The sequence below is a fragment of the Cetorhinus maximus genome, chromosome 26 (genome assembly GCF_964194155.1).
Source record: "Cetorhinus maximus chromosome 26, sCetMax3.hap1.1, whole genome shotgun sequence".
NCBI classification, from domain to species: Eukaryota; Metazoa; Chordata; class Chondrichthyes; order Lamniformes; family Cetorhinidae; genus Cetorhinus; species Cetorhinus maximus.
Window position 1 is genome coordinate 7,347,437 of NC_135904.1, and position 21,003 is coordinate 7,368,439.

General features: G+C 44.5%; 1 protein-coding gene across 3 annotated transcripts in view; it reads right to left on the minus strand.

Annotated features, from left to right (window-relative positions):
- The window catches only part of paqr5b (progestin and adipoQ receptor family member Vb), a 92,477-nt gene that overhangs the window by 43,585 nt on the left and 27,889 nt on the right, over window positions 1-21,003 (minus strand). The window contains exon 1 of one of the 3 annotated variants that reach the window (XM_078530047.1): window positions 9,697-9,796. The exons of the other annotated variants lie outside the window; for them this stretch is intronic. The gene's annotated coding sequence lies outside the window, so the exon portion shown is untranslated. Of the gene's footprint in view, window positions 1-9,696; window positions 9,797-21,003 lie in introns of those variants that run through there. 3 annotated transcript variants of the gene reach the window in all.

Sequence of the window (21,003 nt, forward strand, 5' to 3'; positions counted from 1 at the left end):
GCTATCATCTAGAAGGACAAGGGTAGCAGACAGGTGGGAACACCACCATCTGGAAGATCCCCTCCAAGCCATACACCATCCTGACTTGGAAATATATCGCCGTTCCTTCACTGTCGCTGGGTCAAAATCCTGGAACTCCCTCCCTAACAGCACTGTGGGTGTACCTACACCACGTGGATTGCAGCGGTTCAAGAAGGCAGCTCACCACCTCCTTCTCAAGGGCAATTAGGGATGGGCAATAAATGTTGGCCTAGGCAGCGACACCCACATCCCATGAATGAATAAAAAACAAATTCGGTTACCATCGAGCCTCCTCTGCCACTTAATTAGATCATGGCTGATCTTTTGCCTCAATGCCATCTTCCCACACTATCCCTGTATCCCTCAATGTTATTGACCTCTGCTTTGAACATACTCATGTATGAATGAGCTTCCATAGCCCTCTGGGATAGCGAATTCCAAAGATTCACCACTCTCTGACTGAAGAAATTCCTCCTCCTCTCAGTCCTAAATGGTCTCTTTCTTATTCTGAGACTGTGACCCCTAGTTCGAGGCCTCCCAACCGGGGGCAACATCCTTCCTGCATCCACTCTATTGAGTCCTATAAGTATTTTGTACACTTAAATGAGATTACCTCTCATTCCTCGAAACTCCACGAAGAATATAGGCTCAATCTCCTCAATATTTCTTCATAGGACAATCCTGCCATCTCAGGGATTAGTCTGGTGAACCTTTGTTGCACTCCCTCTATGGCCAGTGTCTCCTTCCTTAGGTAAGAAGATCAAAACCGCACATAATACTCCAGGTGTGGTCCCATCAAGGCTCAATACAACTGCAGAAAGACTTCCTCACTCCTGTACTCAAATCCCCTTCCAATAAAGGCTTATATACAATTTGCCTTCCTAATTGCTTGTTGCATCTGCATGTTAGCTTTCAGTGACTTAAGAGCAAGGACACCCAGGTCCCTTTGCACATCAGCATTCCCCAGTCTCCCCAGTCTCTCCCCATATAAGAAATACTCTGCATTTCTGTTTTTCCTACCGAAGTGGATAACTTCACATTTTTTCACATTATATTCCATCTGCCACGTTCTTACCCACTCACTTCGCCTGTCCAAATCTCCTTGAAGCCTCTTTGCATCTTACTCACATTCCAACCAAGTTTTATGTCACCAGCAAACTTGGAAATATTACATTTGGTCCCCACATCCAAATCATTGACATAGATCGGTAAAAGCTGGGGCCCAAGCACTGATCCTTGCTGTACCCCACTTGTCATAGCCTGCCAAGCTGAGAATGACCCATTTATTCCTACTCTCTGTTTTCTGCCCGTTAGCCAATCCTCAATCCATGCCATATATTACCCCTAATCCCATGTGCTCAAATTTTGCTTACTAGCCCCCTGTGTGGGACCTTATCGGAAAGCCTTCTGAAAATCCAAGTACACCACATCCACTGGTTCCCCCTTATCTCTCCTGCTAGTAACATCCTCAAAAAAACTCCACCAGGTTTGTCAAACATGATTTCCCTTCGTAAACCCATGTTGACTCTGCTTAATCCCTCCATTATTTTCTAAGTGCCCAGTTAACCACGTCCTTTAGAATAGATTCTAGCATTTTCCCTACTACTGATGCCAGGCTAGTAGATCTGTAAGTTCCCTGTTATCTCTCTCCCTCCTTCTTTAAATAGTGGGGTTACATTTGCTACCTTCAAATCTGCAGGCACCATTCCAGAATCTATAGAAGTTTAGTTTATAGAAATATAGAATCTAATAGGCTGCTGGCAAACCCATTAGGGTTTGCTGAGTGGTCTTTGGGAGCAACAGGAGACACGTGTGAGTCACACTGAATCCCTAAGCCCACCATTAAATCTTGGTGGAGTCAGGGATAATTGGCTTAATGCGACTCATTAATGGGCCTAATTGACATCCTGCCACCAGCGGGCAGGATTCCCATGTCGGGCCCTTCCCACACTCACGCCCCACTAAATTCAGGAGAGTTTACCTGATGCCGGGAATTGGTCACAAGTATTTCGACCCAATTCTCCCATCCCCACCCCACCGCCATTATGCTTGCTCCAACGGGCCCCATTAAATTCCACCCTCTGTCTCTAATTTAGTTAGTTCCTGGAACGGGGGAGGTGGATCATCAGTCAGAGTCCTGCTTCTGACCACCATGGAAAGTGTATGTGTATGGATAGTCAGGTGAGAACAAGGTCAGGCCCAAGAGGTTTGGCAGTATCAGTGGAGCCATGTCCTGCCAAGAGTGAATGCCTTCTGACCTTATGATGGAGGGAGGATCATTGATGTAGCAGCTGAAAATGATTAGGCCAAGGACATTGTGCTAAGGAACTCCTACAGTGATTTCCTGGGGCTGAGATGATTGGCTTCTACCAACACAACCATCTAACTATGTGTTAGCTATGACTCCAGCCATTGGGAAGCTTTCCTGTTGATTCCCATTGACTTCAATTTTGCTCGGGCTCCTTGATGCCACACTTGGTCAAATGCTGCCTTGAGGTCAAGGGCAGTCACTCTTATCTCACCATTCACTCCCCCTTTCACCAGCACACTGTGGAAGCAGTATGCGCCATTTATAAGATTCACTGTAGCAACTTGCCAAGGCTTCATTGACAGTACCTCTCAAACCCATGACCTCTACTGCCTAGATCAGGGGTGAGGAACCCTTTTCTTATCATGGGCCATTCACACATAGACAAAATCAGTTGTGGGCCACACACACATAAAAATTAACTTAATTTAGTTTTCTTAGAGAGAATACAGAAACATTCAACTCACCTGCTGTTTTAATGCAATGGCTGAATTTGAATATTATATTGTTAAATATGATTATAGTAATTTAGCTGACCCTTATGCCCAAAGCAAATTTGTAACCATAATGATAAATGCTATTTTGAAGGCGCTACTGTTATGGATCAATGGTTTTAGACATCTTGATGCGGGATAGATGAAAATGAGCAATGGGCTGGATCCAGCCCACAGGCCGTAGGTTCCCCACCCCTGGCCTGGATGGACAAACTCAGCAGGGATACCGCCACTGCAAGTTCCCCTCCAGGTCACACACAATCCTGACTTGGAAACATATTGCCAGTGGGTCAAAATCCTCGGATCCCCTCTCTACCACCGCTATGGGAATACCTACATGGCACAGACTGCAGAGGTTCAAGGAAATAGTACACTTCCATTTTCTCAAGGGCAATTAGGGATGAGCAATAAAAACACTGGCCTAGCCAGCCATGGTCACATCACAAGAACAAATCAGAAAGATGGGGGTACATTGAGGAGAAAGAGCAGAGAACGTTTACAGTCGGTAAAGAATTCATTCAGACCAAAGTACCAATAATCCAATACCATCATTGGGCACGTCTTGTAATTCTCAAGTTTTCATCCATAGCTGCTTCTATTTTCTGACGAGAAATTCTTTCTATTTTCCTTCACACTAAATGCAAACACACCCAGTAGAGATCTGGAAGCAATAAATCCTTTTAAAACAAAATCTCTCCAGACTTTTAGATTCTTTTGGCTTGTTCTGGCTAATTTGCAGGGAGACTTCTGGATCCCAGCCCAGTATGTCCCTGTGGATGAGCATTTATCCTGCACTTTACTGATGCCTTCTATTTGCCTTGCAGTCTTTCATCTCCCATTTAAAGGTGATAGTTCCTATGGAACATGGGAATCCCTGTACATATGAGACAGTCACCCAGTCAAAATAGAAGTCAATATAATATAAATGAATTAAGGTAATAGCCACAGCTTTTCCATTTGGGGACCTGCTACAGCACGAGTCTCGAGGCTAAAAAGACGCAGGTGTGAGGACAGGTTGGATAAACTTGGCTTGACTATAGAAGATTGAGGGGCGATCTAATCAACAACACCAACTTGCATTTATATAGCATCTTTGACATAGTAAACTGTCTGAAAGTACATCACAGGAACATTAGCAAACAAATTTTGACACTGAGGCATGTGAGGAGATATTAGGGCAGGTGACGAGAAGCTTGGGCAAAAGAGGTAGGTTTTAAGGAACATCTTAAAGGCCGTGAGAGAGAAGAGATGTGGCAAGGTTTAGGGAAGGTGTTCTAAGTTTAGGGCCTAGATGGATGAAGGCATGGCCTCCAATGGTGGAGTGAAGAAAATCTGTTTTTAATGTGGTAGCTAAGAGAGGGAGTAAATAAGCTATTTTAACTGGTGGGACAGTCCAGAACAAGGGGGTGTAACCTTAAAGTTAGATTCAGGAGTGAAATCAGGAAGCACATAAACTGTAAATCTGGAACTCTCTCTGTAAATGGTTCAAGGCTGAGATCAATAGATGTTTGTTAGATAAGGGTATGAAGTGATATGGAGCAAAGGCAGGTAAATGGGGTCAAGGTATAGAATCAGCCATGATCTAACTGACAACCAGAACAGGCTCGAAGGACTGAATGGCCTCCTCCTGTTACTGTGTTGCTCCCTACGATCTTTAACAATACACATAGCACAACCTAATCTTACAAAGTATTTGCCAGAAACGATACATCTATAGAAAAGAAGTCACCACAACGCAAGAGTAAAGGAGGTTCTTTATCCATTTGATCCTATGCAGAATGCCAATATTCCTATTACAATATTAGAAGGTAGATTTTGAATAAAGTTCCGTGATGTGGCATCAAGTACTGGAGTTCTGCCGCAAGATTCTGAGATGAAAGCTATGCTCACGATTGCCTGATCTGGACTGTCCGCTGTGAGGAGCCATAAGGGTCAAACAGAATGCCAGGGATTTATTTCCCTATTGGGAAGAAGTGGGGATTCAGGAGAATCATCCTTGAGATGCTCTTTTCCATCCTGAAGCTGTGGAACAGCCAAGTGATAGTTAATGTCATAAGGAGTGGAAATGAGAGAAACTGCTGAAATATAATTATGCACCTCCATTTTTTTCTTTTGTTTTAGCGACTAATTGTTCTTTGTTCACCAGCTTACATCCCTAACGCCTGCTGCTGCCTTTGACTGCTCACTGGGTACAAAACCACAAGTGCCTATCACCGTCCAAGAGGACCATACATCTCAGCAGATGATCTAATTGGAGTTGGGGGTGAGGGGGTCCTTCACAGCTTGTCCTCATACAACATCCACTGGAAGAGCCCAGGAGAGTAATGAACAGTGAGAGCCCCAATCGATCCCTCCCTCCCCCGTTTAGGACTATAGTGGCGTAATGTAGAATCACGCCAATGCCTCAGCTAACTCAGCACAGACGAGGGGTTGAATCTGGGTCTGCCCAGGGCTCAACAACTTACAACTTACAAGATAATTGGTACTGAACATCAATCAGTGAGGTTATCACCAGGAAATGTTTAATCATTTCTGTGTAATTTATATATTTCACACGCTGAGATATATCTCGACTTTGCACAATTAGATAAAACAAGCAATTACACGTTGGCAGCACATTCTACGTCACTCCTGATGTTTAGTTCCATTGAGGTCATCTGCAGAGATGTAAAATCAGCCTGCAACTCGCAATCACCTGTTTTACACCATTCCACACTGTCAGGATCCACCCCGTCGTTCTCTGTTTTTTAGCAGACGGAATTGCTGAGTGACTGTTTTAATTAGGCGTGAAACAAACAATTACAAACTGCTCAATTTTATCTCTCGCTTAAGGAAAGTTCCACATGATCCTAAAGAAACTTTTCTCAGCAAGCTCATGATCATGATTCTCTGTCTTACTCAATGCTATTGTGACCACATCACTTTAAAATCAGGTTTCCAGATGACTCTCACTATTAGCCCTACTTACCCAAAATGAACTTCCTAACAAAAGGACAGAATCTAAAATTAGTGTTGTAATTTCCGATAGCAATTTCCACAAAAGCAACTTGTATCCCACGGAACTCATTTCTTGCTATCTTGACTCCATTCTCTCTCCCCTTGTCCAGTCCCTTCCCACCTACATCCGTGATTCCTCTGACACCTTACGTCACATCAACAATTTCCAGTTCCCTGGCCCCAACCGCTTCCTCTTCACCATGGATGTCCAATCCCTCGACACCTCCATCCCCCACTGGGGTGGTCTTCTGGCTCTCCGCTTCTTCCTCGAACAGAGGCCCGAACAATCCCCATCCACCACTACTCTCCAACGTCTGGCTGAACTTGTTCTCACACTGAACAATTTCTCCTTAAACTCCTCTCACTTCCTCCAAATAAAAGGTGTGGCTATGGGTACCCACATGGGCCCCAGCTATGCCTGTCTCTTTATGGGGTATGTGGAACATTCCTTGTTCCAGTCCTACTCAGGCCCCCTCCCACAACCCTTTCTCCGGTACATCGATGATTACTTCGGTGCTGCTTCATGCTCTTGTCTGGACCTGGAAAATTTATTAATTTTGCTTCCAATTTCCACCCCTCCATCATTTTCACATGGTCCATCTCTGACACTTTCCCTCCCTTCCTTGACCTCTCTGTCTCAATTTCTGGTGATAGACTGTCCACCAATTCTCCCAGTTCCTTCGCCTCCGTCGCATCTGTTCTGATGATGCTACTTTCAAAAACAGTTCCTCTGACATGTCCTCCTTCTTCCTTAACCGAGGTTTTCCACCCACGGTGGTTGACAGGGTCCTCAACCGTATCCGGCCCATCTCCCGCGCATCCGCCCTCACGCCTTCTTCTCTCTCCCAGAAACATGATAGGGTACCCCTTGTCCTCACTTATCACCCCACCAGCCTCCGCATTCAAAGGATCATCCTCCGCCATTTCCGCCAACTCCAGCATGATGCCACCACCAAACACATCTTCCCTTCACCCCCCCGGCGGCATTCCGTAGGGATCGTTCCCTCCGGGACACCCTGGTCCACTCCTCCATCACCCCCTATACCTCAATCCCCTCCCACGGCACCTTCCCATGCAACCGCAGAAGGTGCAACACCTGCCCCTTTACTTCCCCTCTCCTCACTGTCCAAGGGCCCAAACACTCCTTTCAAGTGAAGCAACATTTCACTTGCGCTTCCCTCAACTTAGTCTACTGCATTCATTGCTCCCAATGCGGTTTCCTCTACATTGGAGAGACCAAACGCAACTGGGTGACCGCTTTGCAGAACACCTTCGGTCTGTCCACAAGCATTACCCAGACCTCCCTGTCGCTTGCCATTTCAACACTCCACCCTGCTCTCATGCCCACATGTCCCTCCTTGGCTTGCTGCATTGTTCCAGTGAAGCTCAACGCAAACTGGAGGAACAGCACCTCATCTTCTGACTAGGCACTTTACAGCCTTCCGGGCTGAATATTGAGTTCAGCAATTTTAGATCATGAACTCTCTCCTCCATCCCCATCCCCTTTCCGACTTTCCCCCTCCTTTTTGTTTTTTCCAATAATTTATATAGATTTTTTTTTTAAATGTATTTCCATCCATTGTTTTACCTCTACCTTTTAGCCTTTTTTGATCCCTTCACCCCACCCCAACCACACTAGGGCTATCTGTACCTTGCTCGTCCTGCTTTCTACCCTTAATTAGCACATTCCTTTAGATAATATCAGCACCTTCAACACCTCTTTGTCCTTTTGTCTGTGACATCTTTTGGTTATCTCCACCTATCACTGGCCCTCTATCCAGCTCTTCTTGTCCCACCCACCTCCTTAAACCAGCTTATATTTCACCTCTTTTCTATTTTTCCTTCGTTCTGTTGAAGAGTCATACGGACTCGAAACGTTAACTGTCTTCCTCTCCGCAGATGCTGCCAGACCTGCTGAGATTTTCCAGGTATTTTTGGTTTTTGTTTTGTATTTAAATATCTCCTTTAATGTAATAATAAAACTTCCAAGGGTTTCACAGGAGCTTTATGAAGCAAAGTTTGATACCGAGCCAGATAAGGGGATATTAGGACAGATGGCCAAAAGCTTGATCAGGTAGATTTTAAGAAGCGTCTTAAAGGGGAAAGAGAGCCAGAGAGGTAGCAAGGTTTAGATAGAGAATTCCAGGGCTTAGGGTCTAGCTTAGGATCCCATTGTTGCCAAATTTTCAGTCAGCTGACTTTGCAGGCTGTTCAGTTCCTCTGCCTGAACAAGTCACAGCTCAAATTTAGTTCATGGGAGTTTGTGCTGCTTTATTGGGGAGATGGTGGTGTAAATGCCAATGTCACCGGACTAGTAATCCAGAGACCCAGGTTAATGCTCTGGGGACACGGCAGCTGGTGGAATTTAAATTTAATTAATAAATCTGGAATTGACAGCTCGTCTCAGTAAGGGTGACCATGAAATTATCATTGATTGTTCTAAAAACCCATCTGGTTCACTCATGCCCTTTAGGGAGGGAAATCTGCCATCCTTACCCGGACTGGCGTACCTGTGACCCCACTGCAGTTGATTCTTAACCGCCCTCTGAAATGGCCTAGCAAGTCGCTCAGTTCAAGGGAAATTAGGGATGGGCAACAAATGCTGGCCTTACCAATGATGCCCACACCCCATAAAACAATAAAGGAAAGAAAAGGCAACTTGAAGGCACAACTGCCAATATTGAAGTGATTAAAATTGGAGATATTCAAGAGACTGGGATGAGAGCACTTAGAATGTTTTGATGTGCCTCATCACAAATTCTTTCTGATCCAGGAGTACAGTAGCAGAACATTGAAGGGCGTTTCCAAAATGTGCACTTCCTTAGCAATGGAAGCCCCATAAACCACCGCACCCAGAGGGGCGATATTGCAGCTGACTGTGAAACTGAATAGATCTTCTCCAGTTCCACTATGCAATTTTCAACTTTTATTATCCATCATTTATCTTAAGAATTTTACAATAATAAATTACAGGCCTGTGGCAAATTGTGTAACTGAGTCACATACATCGTTTGGCTCTTCCTTGGATTGGATTTCTGTAATGATATTATCGCAGTCATTGTTTAACATTGTTTCAGTGTTATTGCCGTAATTTGCTTACTGGATTCAGTTAGGTGAGTTTCAGGTATTTAATGGCTGTGACCTGAATTTAACGAATGATCAGTGAAAAACAGGTTTGACAGATTAAGTGGCATTCTTGTTGTAGAGACTGCTCTGCCAGAGATTTTATCTACTCTGTACCTTGTTTCGAAAGAAGATTAATTGCCCCTCCTGCTATGTTTGCATGTATTCAGTTTCAAGCAGCCCTTCCCCTGGACACTGCATTGCATAGCTATCTCAAGTGAACATTCACGCTCTGACAAACATTACATTTGCCACAAGCAGATAATGAAGTTCATTCGTCATGCACGTATTTAACACTTGCTCAATTAACCCTTGATTATGTGAGAGCATAGTCAATGAATATTGGCGGGCTATTCAACCTTGGGAAGGTCTTGTTCCCACCTGACTTCCACATGCACACTTTCCAGCAGAGGTCACTGTATAGGGCGAGAAGCAGGGGGTTCCTGGGGGAATTTGTGCGCTCCTTACCCAAGACTGCTCAAGTCCATTTGCAGCACCTTCACCCTTTTCTTTAGTTATAGAAGAGGGTGATAAGGAATGTTATTATTTAAATTACTATTTCAAGTGTTGCCTGGATGGTAATGCTTAGAGTCATTGTCAGAGATACTTACTTATGACAAGGGGAGTCCTGGGGTACTGAGTGACACAGTTGAAAACAGGGGAAGACAGCATGCAGTAGAGCGCATACCTCTGCCACACTGCTAACGCAAACATTATTACAATCACACAGCTCTTCCTTGAGGCTTTCCCTACCTGGCCGATGCTCTGTAATGGCGAACTGAAAAAAGAAATCTCTTTATGAAGAGCTTCCATCTCACTGAGGAGGTTTCAGACCTATCCACATCCAACAACCTGCTCTGAAAACTCTGTTCATCATTTTGTCACCTGTGACAAATTCCACCACAGCAGCTGAGATAATCCACAATACTCTAAAACAATCAACAGCATTCTAAATAAAACAATCCACATCATTCTAAAAAAAAAGTCAACTCACCCTAATGTTAACAGATCCTTTAGAAAATTCCAGGATCTGGATTTGCATCTTTGCAAAAAACTAATCAGTTCTTCCTTGGGCCATACCCTATCTGTGCACCAAGTTCCATTGAAATCCATCCATTAGTTTTTGAGATATATTGTGTACAAACAGGGCTGAAAACATTACCTCTGTCCACTTTCAGTGGTGGAGGTAATCAGCCAACATCAGTAAAACAAGCTGTGTGGTCATTACCTCTTTGCCATCTGAGGGATCTTGCTGTGCACAAATTGGCTGCAGGGTTACCCCACATTACAACAGTGACTACCTCAAGAGTACTTCACTGGCCTTAAAGCTCTCTGGGACATCTTGAGGTTGTGCAAAGTATTAAAGCAAGTATTAAAGCAACAACAACAACTTGCATTCATATAGCACTTGTAATGTAGTAAAACATCTTAAGGCGCTTCACAGGAGTATTATCAACCAAAATTTGACACCAAGCCATATATTAGGAGAAGTGACCTAAAAGCTTGGTCAAAGAGGTAGGTTTTAAGGAGCGTCTTAAAGGAGGGGAGAGGGGTCGAGCTGTGGAGAGATTTAGAGGAGAATTCCAGTGTTTAGGGCCTAGACTTTCTTTCTCAAAGTCACCTTTACACTGGCACGTAAGTGGCTGGAACCACAGGAGAAAGTTACCTGTGCCCTGGTTACACCATTTACACTGCAAAACTGGCTTGTGGAAATCACAAACGAAAACAGGAAATGCTGGAAAATCTTAGCAGGTCTGACAGCATCTGTGGAGAGAGAAACAGAGTTAACGTTTCGAGTCCGTATGACTCTTCTTCAGAGCTATAGAGAAGTGGAAATGTGATGGATTTTATACTCGTTGTCTCTCCACAGATGCTGTTAGACCTGCTGAGCTTTTCCAGCATTTTCTGTTTTTGTTTCAGATTTTCCAGCATCCGCAGTGTTTTGCTTTTATCTTGTGAAAATCACGGCTGCTTTTCACAATGTGAACTGGGGCACCTTCCCCTGAAATCTTAAATAAACAAGCACTTCATATAAACACACCTTTCACTCAACCAAAGAGAGAGAAAAAAAATCCTACAATCCCTCTGTGTAACATTCAGCTGGCTCTTTGCTGACTCTTCTTGTAATAACCTTTCTGAGATGTGGGCATTGTCAGTAATTTAAAGCTGATCCATTGTGACCCTTCTAAAGGTGCTGGTGGGCCTTCACCATGAACCATTGCAGCCCGTATGGTGAAGTTACTCCCACGGTGCTGTTTAGCTAGGCAGTTCCAAGATTTTGACCCAACAACAGTGCAGGAATGGGGATTTAAGTCCAAGTCAGGTTGGTGTGACTCAGAGGGCCGTCCCTGTCTTGGTGAATGTGATGTTTGTACATTTGGAAAGTGCTGTGGAAGAAATCTCCAGGCATTGAGAGTGTGGGCCAGGCTTGAGGGGCCAACTGGTCTATTCCTGTATGTTGAGTTGTAAGTGGGACATTACTGGAAGAAGGGTTTGCCTATAGTAGTCATTTGTTCTGACTTGAACTGAATGGCCGAATGTTGTGGAGCAGGTTGCCACTAATGTTCATCATTGAAAATGGGGCAGCTGCATTCTAGCTTCCAATTGCCGTGTCTGAGCCATCTATGAGCACACGCATGGACCTGTCTGCAGCTCCATGTGAGCTCAGAGGTACAGGGGGATCTGGGTGTCCTGTTGCATGAATCACAAAAAGTTAGTCTGCAGGTGCAGCAAGTGAATAGGAAGGCAAATGGGATGTTGTTGTTTATTGCAAGGTGAATGGAATATAAAAGGAGGGATGTTATGCTGCAGTTGTACAGGACATTGGTGAGGCCACATCTGGAGGACTGTGTACATTTTGAATTCCTTATTTAAGATAGGACTTAAATGCATTCGAAGCAGTTCAGAGAAGGTTCACTCGACTGTTTTCTGGAATGAGGGGTTATCTTACGAGGAAAGGTTGGACAGGTTGGGCCTGTGTCTATTGGAGTTTAGAAGAATGAGAGGTGATCTTATTGAAACATACAAGACCCTGAGAGGACTTGACAGGATGACTGCTGAAAGGTTGTTTTCCCTTGAGGGAGAGACGAGAACCAGGTGACAGATCTAAAAATAAGGCATCTCCCAGTTAAGGTGGAAATGAGGAGAAATTTTTTTCTCTCAGAGGGTCATGAGTCTCTTCCCCAGAGAGCGGTGGAGGCTGGATCATTGAATATTTTTAAGGTAGAGGTAGATAGATTCTTGACTAACAAGGGAGTTAGTTGGGGAGGGGGGCTTAATTCAGGAGAGTAGAGTTGAGGCCGCAATCAGATCAGTCATAATCTTATCGAACGGTGGAGCAGGATCAAAAGGCCAAGTTGTCTACCCCTGCTCCTAATTTGTACGCTCATATGTTCTGACACGCAGGGTTACATGGAAAGAGGAGGGGAGTGGAACTAACAAAATGACCATCACCAAAAGTCCAATCATATTCAAGTTTTCCACATAGATCATGAGGTGCTTCAATACAATCAATGAACATTACAGACATTTTAAAATGGTCATTACAGACAGTCAGACAGTGCAATGGCATTTAAGTTATCTACATAGATCGTGCCCAGAGTTTTACGTTCGGCGTGTGGGCGCATGCCTGACACGCCCGAGCGTAAAATGACGCGCGATGGCGTTGAGCGTGTGTCCGACGTAGTTGCGCACTCAGGCAATATTTCGTTTGGCGGGTGGGCGCCGGAATCGGCTGTGCACCCGCCAATAATTGAAAGGCCTATTAAGGCCATTAACTTGAAATTTACACTAATGGTTGGGGGGCAGGCAAAAAGGCCAAGCAGGATGAGGTTTCCTAAAGCTAATACACATTAAATAAAAACTTTATTTTGAAATTAAAAACATGGCCCATCTCAGGTGACACAGTCACTCGAGAAAACATGTTTTATTAAATTTTTATTGTCTTTATTAAATTATTTTTAAAAGTGCTTCGATCTCTCTGCAGCAGCTCCGTGTCTCAGGGAGATTGAAGGACTCTTTCGTATGCGGCGCCAGGCCTGCTCTCCCTTCCCCCCCACCCCCGCCCGCACAGGTAGCGCTGAGAGCTGCCGCTCGCGATCCACGCAGGGCCGGCCTTAACTGGCTCACCCGCCTGAAATCGAGGAGCAGAGTTGATCGCGGGCGGCGGTCCCCACCCACTCCCGCTCAGCCCGCTCGACGAGGGAAAGATTCTGGCCCGTGTTGCACCCTGAGGTGCTTCAATACAATCGTAATACATGTAGCATTCACTTCATACATTCAACAGGAGTCTTTGGCCACCATCGATCAGACAGATGCAACTCAACCATGAATTATCACCTTAAAACATAAATGTTCACTTCATAAGATAACGGGGAAAGACACAGCCCCTTTAAGTGGTACTGACTGGTAAACAGGGTCTCTGAAACGCTAATTCAGCACAGATTTCTTTTTAATCCATTGTTTTTCTTTGCTTCTCAGTTTTTCCCCTTCTCTTATCTCTGTGCAAGTTAAGCTGCTAATGCTTCACAGCTCCCACAGCTCTTCGTCCTGCCAATGTGTGGCGCGATGGCACATATCAGCAGACTTGTGCCCGGCTGCGTGTCAGTAGGGTACCGGAGCATGCCATCCATTTTGAGATTCCTGGCCCTGCAGACGTCTCCACGTTTCCTTTGTCTCCTGCGTGGCAATGACGGGCAATCGGCAAAGCAGGTCACTTTGCATACGGCACACGAGCAACCTGGTAATCCCCGTCCAATCACCCCATCCCCTCTCATGCCTCGTGGGAAGGCCAAGTGCTGGCAATAACAGCCACGGAATTAGAACAGTGGGAAGCACTTCATTACTCCGTCCAACTGCTTATGACAGGGTTTAAGTCAAACAGCAGGCAATGACTTCCAAACATAGAACTTGCATGAGATAATGAATATCACTGTGCCAATGATTAAAGAGGAAATTGCTTAATTTCTGAGCTCAGAAAAGCTAATAATTGTTTTGCCAATTACCCCCCGTCTCTCCTGAAGGTTTTGACTCATGCTTGGAGAGAGGTTCAAAGGGTGTTGCTGCCCACCTTGTGGTCATTCCTCAAATGTGATCCTGCTCGGACAGGGTTGGCAGACTGCTTTCACTGCACACAGTGGGGAGCACTCGATAGTGATGTGGAAATGAATCGGGAGCAGCTCTCTCATCCCGGACCAGAGACTGAGCATTGGAACTTGTATTGTGCCTCAGCTATTCAGTCTCATTTTTTTTTATATAAATACATCTAACCAGAGGACTGAAGGGTGACCTACTATAGGTCTTCAAAATTATGAAGGCGCTTGGCTGGGTAGCTGTGGAGAAGATGTTTCCACTTGACTAGAGGCCATAAATGTAAGATAGTCACTAATAAATCCAAAATGAAATTCAGGAGAAACACCTTTCCCCAGAGAATGGTCAGAATGTAGAACTTGCTATCATATAGAACTTAATAGGAACAGGAGTAGACCATTCGGCCCCTCGAGCCTGCTCCGCCATTCAATAAGATCATGGCCGATCTTCTTGTGTTTCGATTTCCACATTCCCACCTAACCCGGATAACCTTTGATTCCCTTGCCTAACAAGAATCTATCTACCTCTGCCTTAAAAATATTCAGTGACCCCGCCTCCACCACCTTCTGAGGCAGAGAATTCCAAAGTCGCACAAGCCTCTGAGAGAAAAAATTTCTCCTCATCTCTGTCCTAAAAGGGCAACCCCTAATTTTATAACAGTGCCCCCTAGTTCTGGACTCACCCACAAGAGGAAACATCCTTTCCACGTCCACCTTGTCAAGGCTGTTCAGCATCTTGTATACTTCAATCAAATCAGCCCTCACTCTTCTAAACTCCAGTGGAAACAAGCCCAGTCTGTCCAACCTTTCCTCATAAGATAACTCACTCATTCCAGATATCAATCTAGTAAACCTCCTTTGAACCACCTCCAATGTATTTACATCCTCCCTTAAATAAGGAGACCAAAACTGCACACAGTGTTCAAGGTGCGGTCTCACCAATGCCCTGTATAACTGAAGCATAACATCCTTACTTTTATGTTCAATCCCTCTCGTAATAAATGATAGCATTCCATTAGCCTTCTTAATTATTTGCTGTACCTGCATACTAGCTTTTTGTGACTCATGTACTAGAACACCTAGATCCCTTTGCACCACAGATTATGCATCCGTTCTCCATTGAAGTAATACTCTGCTTTTTTGTTCTCCCTGCCAAAGTGAACAACTTCACATTTTCCCACATTAAACTCCATTTGCCAGATCTTTGCCCACTCACTCAAGCTATCTATATCCATCTGCAACCTCCTCATGTCCTCTTCAGAACATACTTTCCTACCTCTCTTTGTGTCATCTGCATATTTAACTACCATCTCCACTGCCCTCATCTAAGTCATTGATGTAAATTGTAAGAAGTTGAAACCCCAGCACAGACCCCTGTGGACTCCACTCATCACATCCTGCCAATCAGAAAAAGACCCGTTTATGCAAACTCTCTGCTTTCTGCCAGCCAGCCAATCTTCTATTCTTGCTAATATGTTACCCCCTACACCATGCGCTTTCATTTTCTGTAATAATCTTTGATGTGGCACCTTATCAAATGCCTTCTGGAGATGCAAGTACAGTACGTCTACAGGCTCCTCTTTAGCCACTGTGCATGTTACTCCTTCAAAAACCTCCAATAAATTGGTTAAACATGCTTTTCCTTTCACAAAACCATGCTGACTCTACCCTATTGCCTTGAGCTCTTCTAAGTGCCCAGCTATAACCTCCTTAATGAACGATTCTAATAACTTCCCCATGACAGATGTCAAGCTAACTGGCCTATAGTTCCTGCGCATCCACCCTCACACCTTCTTCTCCCTCCCAGAAACATGATAGGGTCCCCCTTGTCCTCACTTATTGCCCCACCAGCCTCCGCATTCAAAGGATCATCCTCCGCCATTTCCGCCAACTCCAGCATGATGCCACCACCAAACACATCTTCCCTTCACCCCCCACCCCCGGCGGCATTCCGCAGGGATCGTTCCCTCCGGGACACCCTGGTCCACTCCTCCATCACCCCCTACACCTCAACCCCCTCGCACGGCACCTTCCCATGCAACCGTAGAAGGTGCAACAACTGCCCGTTTACTTCCCCTCTCCTCACCGTCCAAGGTTCCAAACACTCCTTTCAAGTGAAGTAGCATTTCACTTGCACTTCCCCCAATTTAGTCTACTGCATTCGTTGCTCCCAATGCGGTCTCCTCTACATTGGAGAGACTAAACGCAGACTGGGTGACCGCTTTGCAGAACACCTTCGGTCTGTCTGCAAGCATTACCCAGACCTCCCTGTCGCTTGCCATTTCAACACTCCACCCTGCTCTCATGCCCACATGTCCATCCTTGGCCTGCTGCATTGTTCCAGTGAAGCTCAACGCAAACTGGAGGAACAGCACCTCATCTTCCGACTAGGCACTTTACAGTCTTCTGGACTGAATATTGAGTTCAACAATTTTAGATCATGAACTCTCTCCTCCATCCCCACCCCTTTCCGATTTTCCCCCTTTTTGTTTTTTCCAATAATTTATATAGATTTTTCTTTTCCCACCTATTTCCATTATTTTTAAGTGTATTTCCATCCATTGTTTTATCTCTACCTTTTAGCCTTTTTTGATTCCTTCACCCCACCCCACCCCCACTAGGGCTATCTGTACCTTGCTTGTCCTGCTTTCTACCCTTAATTAGCACATTCCTTAGATAATATCACCACCTTCAACACCTCTTTGTCCTTTTGTCTGTGACATCTTTTGGTTATCTCCACCTATCACTGGCCCTCTATCCAGCTCTACTTGTCCCACCCCCACTTAAACCAGTTTATATTTCACCTCTCTTCTATTTTTACTTAGTTCTGTTGAAGGGTCATTCAGACTCGAAACGTTAACTGTGCTCCTCTCCGCAGATGCTGCCAGACCTGCTGAGATTTTCCAGGTATTTTTGTTTTTGTTTTGGCCTATAGTTTCCCTGTTTTCTGCCTCCCTCCCTTCTTGAATATTTGCTACTTTCCAGTCTGACGGAACCTTTCCAGAATCTACTGAATTTTGGAAAATTAACACCAGCGGATTGATTACCTCATTAGCCGCCTCTTTTAAGAATCTAGGATGTAGTCCATCGGGACCCGGAGACTTGCCAGCCCACAGCTCCATCAATTTGCTCAGTACTGTTTCCCTAGTGATTTCAATTTCACCAAGTTCCTTTCTCCCGTTCACTTCCTGACTTGTAGCTATTACTGGAATGCTTTTCTATCCTCTATAGTGGACACAGAAGCAAAATATTTGTTCATTTCTTCCACCATTTCCTTATTATCTACTATTAACTCTCCGCTGTCACTCTCTAGAGGACCAACACTTATTTTACTTACTCTTTTCCTTTTTAAATACCTGTACAAACTCTTGCTATCCATTTTCACATTTCTAGCTAGCTTCTTCTCATACTCTAATTTCTTTCGCCTGATTAACCTTTTAGTCATTCTCTGTCATTCTTTATATTCTATCCAATCATCTGTCCTGACACTCATGTTTGTGGACTTGTATGCTTTTTCCTTAAGTTTGATGCTTTCCTTAACATCTTTAGTTAACCACAGAAGGTGGGTCCTCCCCTTAGAATTTTTAGAATAGAGGCAATTTAAGAGAAAGTTAGCTAGGTACAGGAGGGAGAAAGGTAAACAAGGATATGATGATAGATGAAGTAACAACAACAACTTGTATTTATATAGCACCTTTAATGTAGTAAAATATCCCAAGGTGCTTCGCAAGAGTGTTATCAAGGAAACTTTGACTCCAATTCACATAAGGGCAAATGACCAAAAGCTTGGTCAAAGAGGTAGGTTGTAAGGAGCAACTTAAAGGAGGAGAGCGAGATGGAGGTTTAGTGAGAGAATTTCAGAGTTTATGATTTCAACAGCTGAATGCATGGCTGGCAGTGGGTGGAGTAATTAACATTGGAAATGCAGAAGAGGCCAGAATTGGAGGGGCACAGAGACCCTGAGAATTGAAGGGCTGGTGGGGTCTCTGTAGAGAAGGAGATAAGGAACCTGTTTCCTAGGATCAGGTCCCGTGCGGGCATCACATACCCTGATTGGCAGGTGTCGTCCAGCTTTTTCATCCTTGTGGTGGGGGTGCTGGGTTGCACCAGAGCTGAGTACCTTATCACAACTCTCAGAAACTTCTCATGTGTGAAGTCTTCATGTGCAATGAGCTACTGATGAAGTGCGGTCACTGATGTTGTGAAAATGTGGCAGCCAATATGCACACAGCAAGATCCCATAAGCATGGATGGTATAATAATGACAAAACTCCCTGATCGCTGGTGAATGATGTCTTGAGCTCTTTTAGCTCTTCACCTTCCTCAACTAAGTTTAACAAATGTTTTTTTGTATATGAAAGTAGTACCTCTTTAAGGGGGTGGGGAAGAGGGAACTAAACAGTTGGAAAAGAAGAGTCACAGATGTTTGTGGCATCAGAACATTTCCTGACAGGCCTGGCTGTATTTCTAAAGAAATACATGTTAGATTAGCACTCACTTGTATTTCTATATTGGTCTCCACTCATGACCCATATGCTGCTGGCAAACTGACTTCATTAGTCCAAATGTAATGCAGTTAAATTCTTTCTCCTTTCTTTCAAGAAATGATGTTAGTGAAGAGTGATTATTTCTGGAACATTTTTTCCTCTTTCCTGGCCAGATTCAAGTTCCAAATATTCAGTGGCTCCACAGGCCAAAAGAGATAAATTGGTCATTTGGAGGTTTCTTACAGGGATGCTGTTGGGTTCAAATAATTTCTATGTCCACTTTCAATACAAGTGTGCTTCGGATATCATGCTGGTGCTGATTGTGGGTGTTGCCAACAAAGTCTCTACCTTATTTAGAATTTGTCTTTTTTCAAAAAGACTTGCACCTATATGGTGCAATATCACAACTTTTAAAAATATCTCAAGCCACTTCACACGAATCACTTTAAAACAAGAATAAAATAATCTCTCCTAATGAACTAGATGCATCATTAGAGTTTGGGAAGAAAAAAGTTTGGACGTATGTAGTGCTTTTCACAACCTCACTAAAGCCCCCGCCTCCTCCTGATTGTCATGGATTTCCGGACTGAGCAAGTGAGACAGGAAGTGCCAAGGTCAATAATGTTTGTCGAGGACATTGAACTATGTGGTGGGGTTGATGAGAACATTACCAAGTATCTGCAGAACTAGAGAAAAGCTCTGGAAGACAGGGGCATGGAGATCAGTAGACCAAAGACCCAATTTATGGGCTGTCACATTGAGCCTAGGGAAGAGGATCAGAGCGAAGGTGCAAAGATCGTGGGTGAAGACTTGGGCCAGGATTTGACGACCCTGCCGCAGTGTGGCTCTCCCCCCCCACCCCCGGTGGGTACAGTGAGCCATTTAAATCTCCATTCAGTTCGGCGGGACAATAATATCTTGCCAGGCAGGAGGGGGCCATAAAATCCTGGCCCTGGAGAAAGTGAGTAGTTTCAGGTACCTGGGGTCAGTGGTGGCAGAAGGTGGAAGCGTGGAAATGGAAATTAAGTGACAGGTTGGCTCTGGTTGGAGTAATTGGAAGAAGTGGGGTGAGGCGTTATGTGATAGAAAAGTATCGCTGAGACTGAAAGGAAGAATCTACAAGGCAGTTGTGAGACCGGCCTTGTTACATTGTGCCGAAACTTGGGCAACATCTAGAAGAGAGACACTAATGAGATGTGGATGCTGAGATGGATGTGTGGAGTAACGAGAAAGGGCAAAATCAGGAACCAGCACATTAGGGGAGGTCAGTGAAGATTGTGGGAGCATCGAAGAAAGTAGCCGAGAAGAGATGGTCTGGTCATCTGTTGCGGAGAGAGAGGAAATGTGGTGAGGTAAGCGGTGGAGATGGGACTGCCAGGAAGAAGGAGAAGTGGAGTGCCTAAAACCAGATGGAAGGATGTGGTAGCAAGAGACTCAAACGCAATGGGGATGGAAGAATAACAGGTGACTGACTAGAGGATATGGAAAAGGGTGATCGACCAGCAATGTGGGGACCCCAACTAAAATATGAGAAGCTGAAAGAGGAAGAAGAAGAAGAAGAAGATGTCCCAAAGCGCTTTACAGACAATGAAGTACTTTTTGAAGTGTAGTCACTATCGTAATGTTGGAACTGAGCCATGCAATCTGGGAAAGGCTACGTTCAATCCCTGGTCTAGGCTAATATCAGATGGGGTAATAGGAAGCTTTCCCAATGAAGGACAGCCACATGGGAGAGGCAATGGAGGGTTCTGCCCCGGCAACAACCAACTTTCCTTCACAATGGCAGAGGGAAAACTTGGGAGTGAGAGTGAAATAAAAACGCTGTGCATCAAATCGCCATACGTACCATTTTCTTTTTACATTTTTGGGCTTCATCTCCTGACAATACAGATGCTAATAAGAAATTGATAAAGCCCATTCTTTAAACACCTGGACAGAACTCCTGCATGTCTAGACTTCAGACAAAGATCCTTAAATCTAGATGTTCCAAAATAAACCTCAATAGCCAGCAAGCAAACAGAAATACAAATCACCCCCCTTACTGAGCCCCAGGAAACATTCTGTTAAAAATTTGTGTGTTTAATGCATCTTTTGTAAAAAAAAACCCATTTATAGTGATGTTGGGATAGCAAGCAGCAGCAATGTCACTGATTCATTGTGATGTCATGAATATGTAAAATATCATTTGTATTTCCAATATCCTGCCTCCTGGCTGCAATGGTGATCACAGGGTTATGTGAAAGTCAGGTAAAGAAGTCCTTTCAGACCGATTTCACAAGCATAAACCTTGCCAAGTATTGAAATGCTTCTTAAATTAGTCTTGGCCCCAGGGACTGGGTCTGGCACAAAACATTCTTTGTGTGGAGGACAGAGTGCCACTGAATTAACTTGGGTTACTGGGGATGGGCTGAGGCGGGTTGGGCTCTGTATTTACACTCATCATGTGGTTACAAGAATGCAGAGAAAGAATGTGCATTTACGTAATA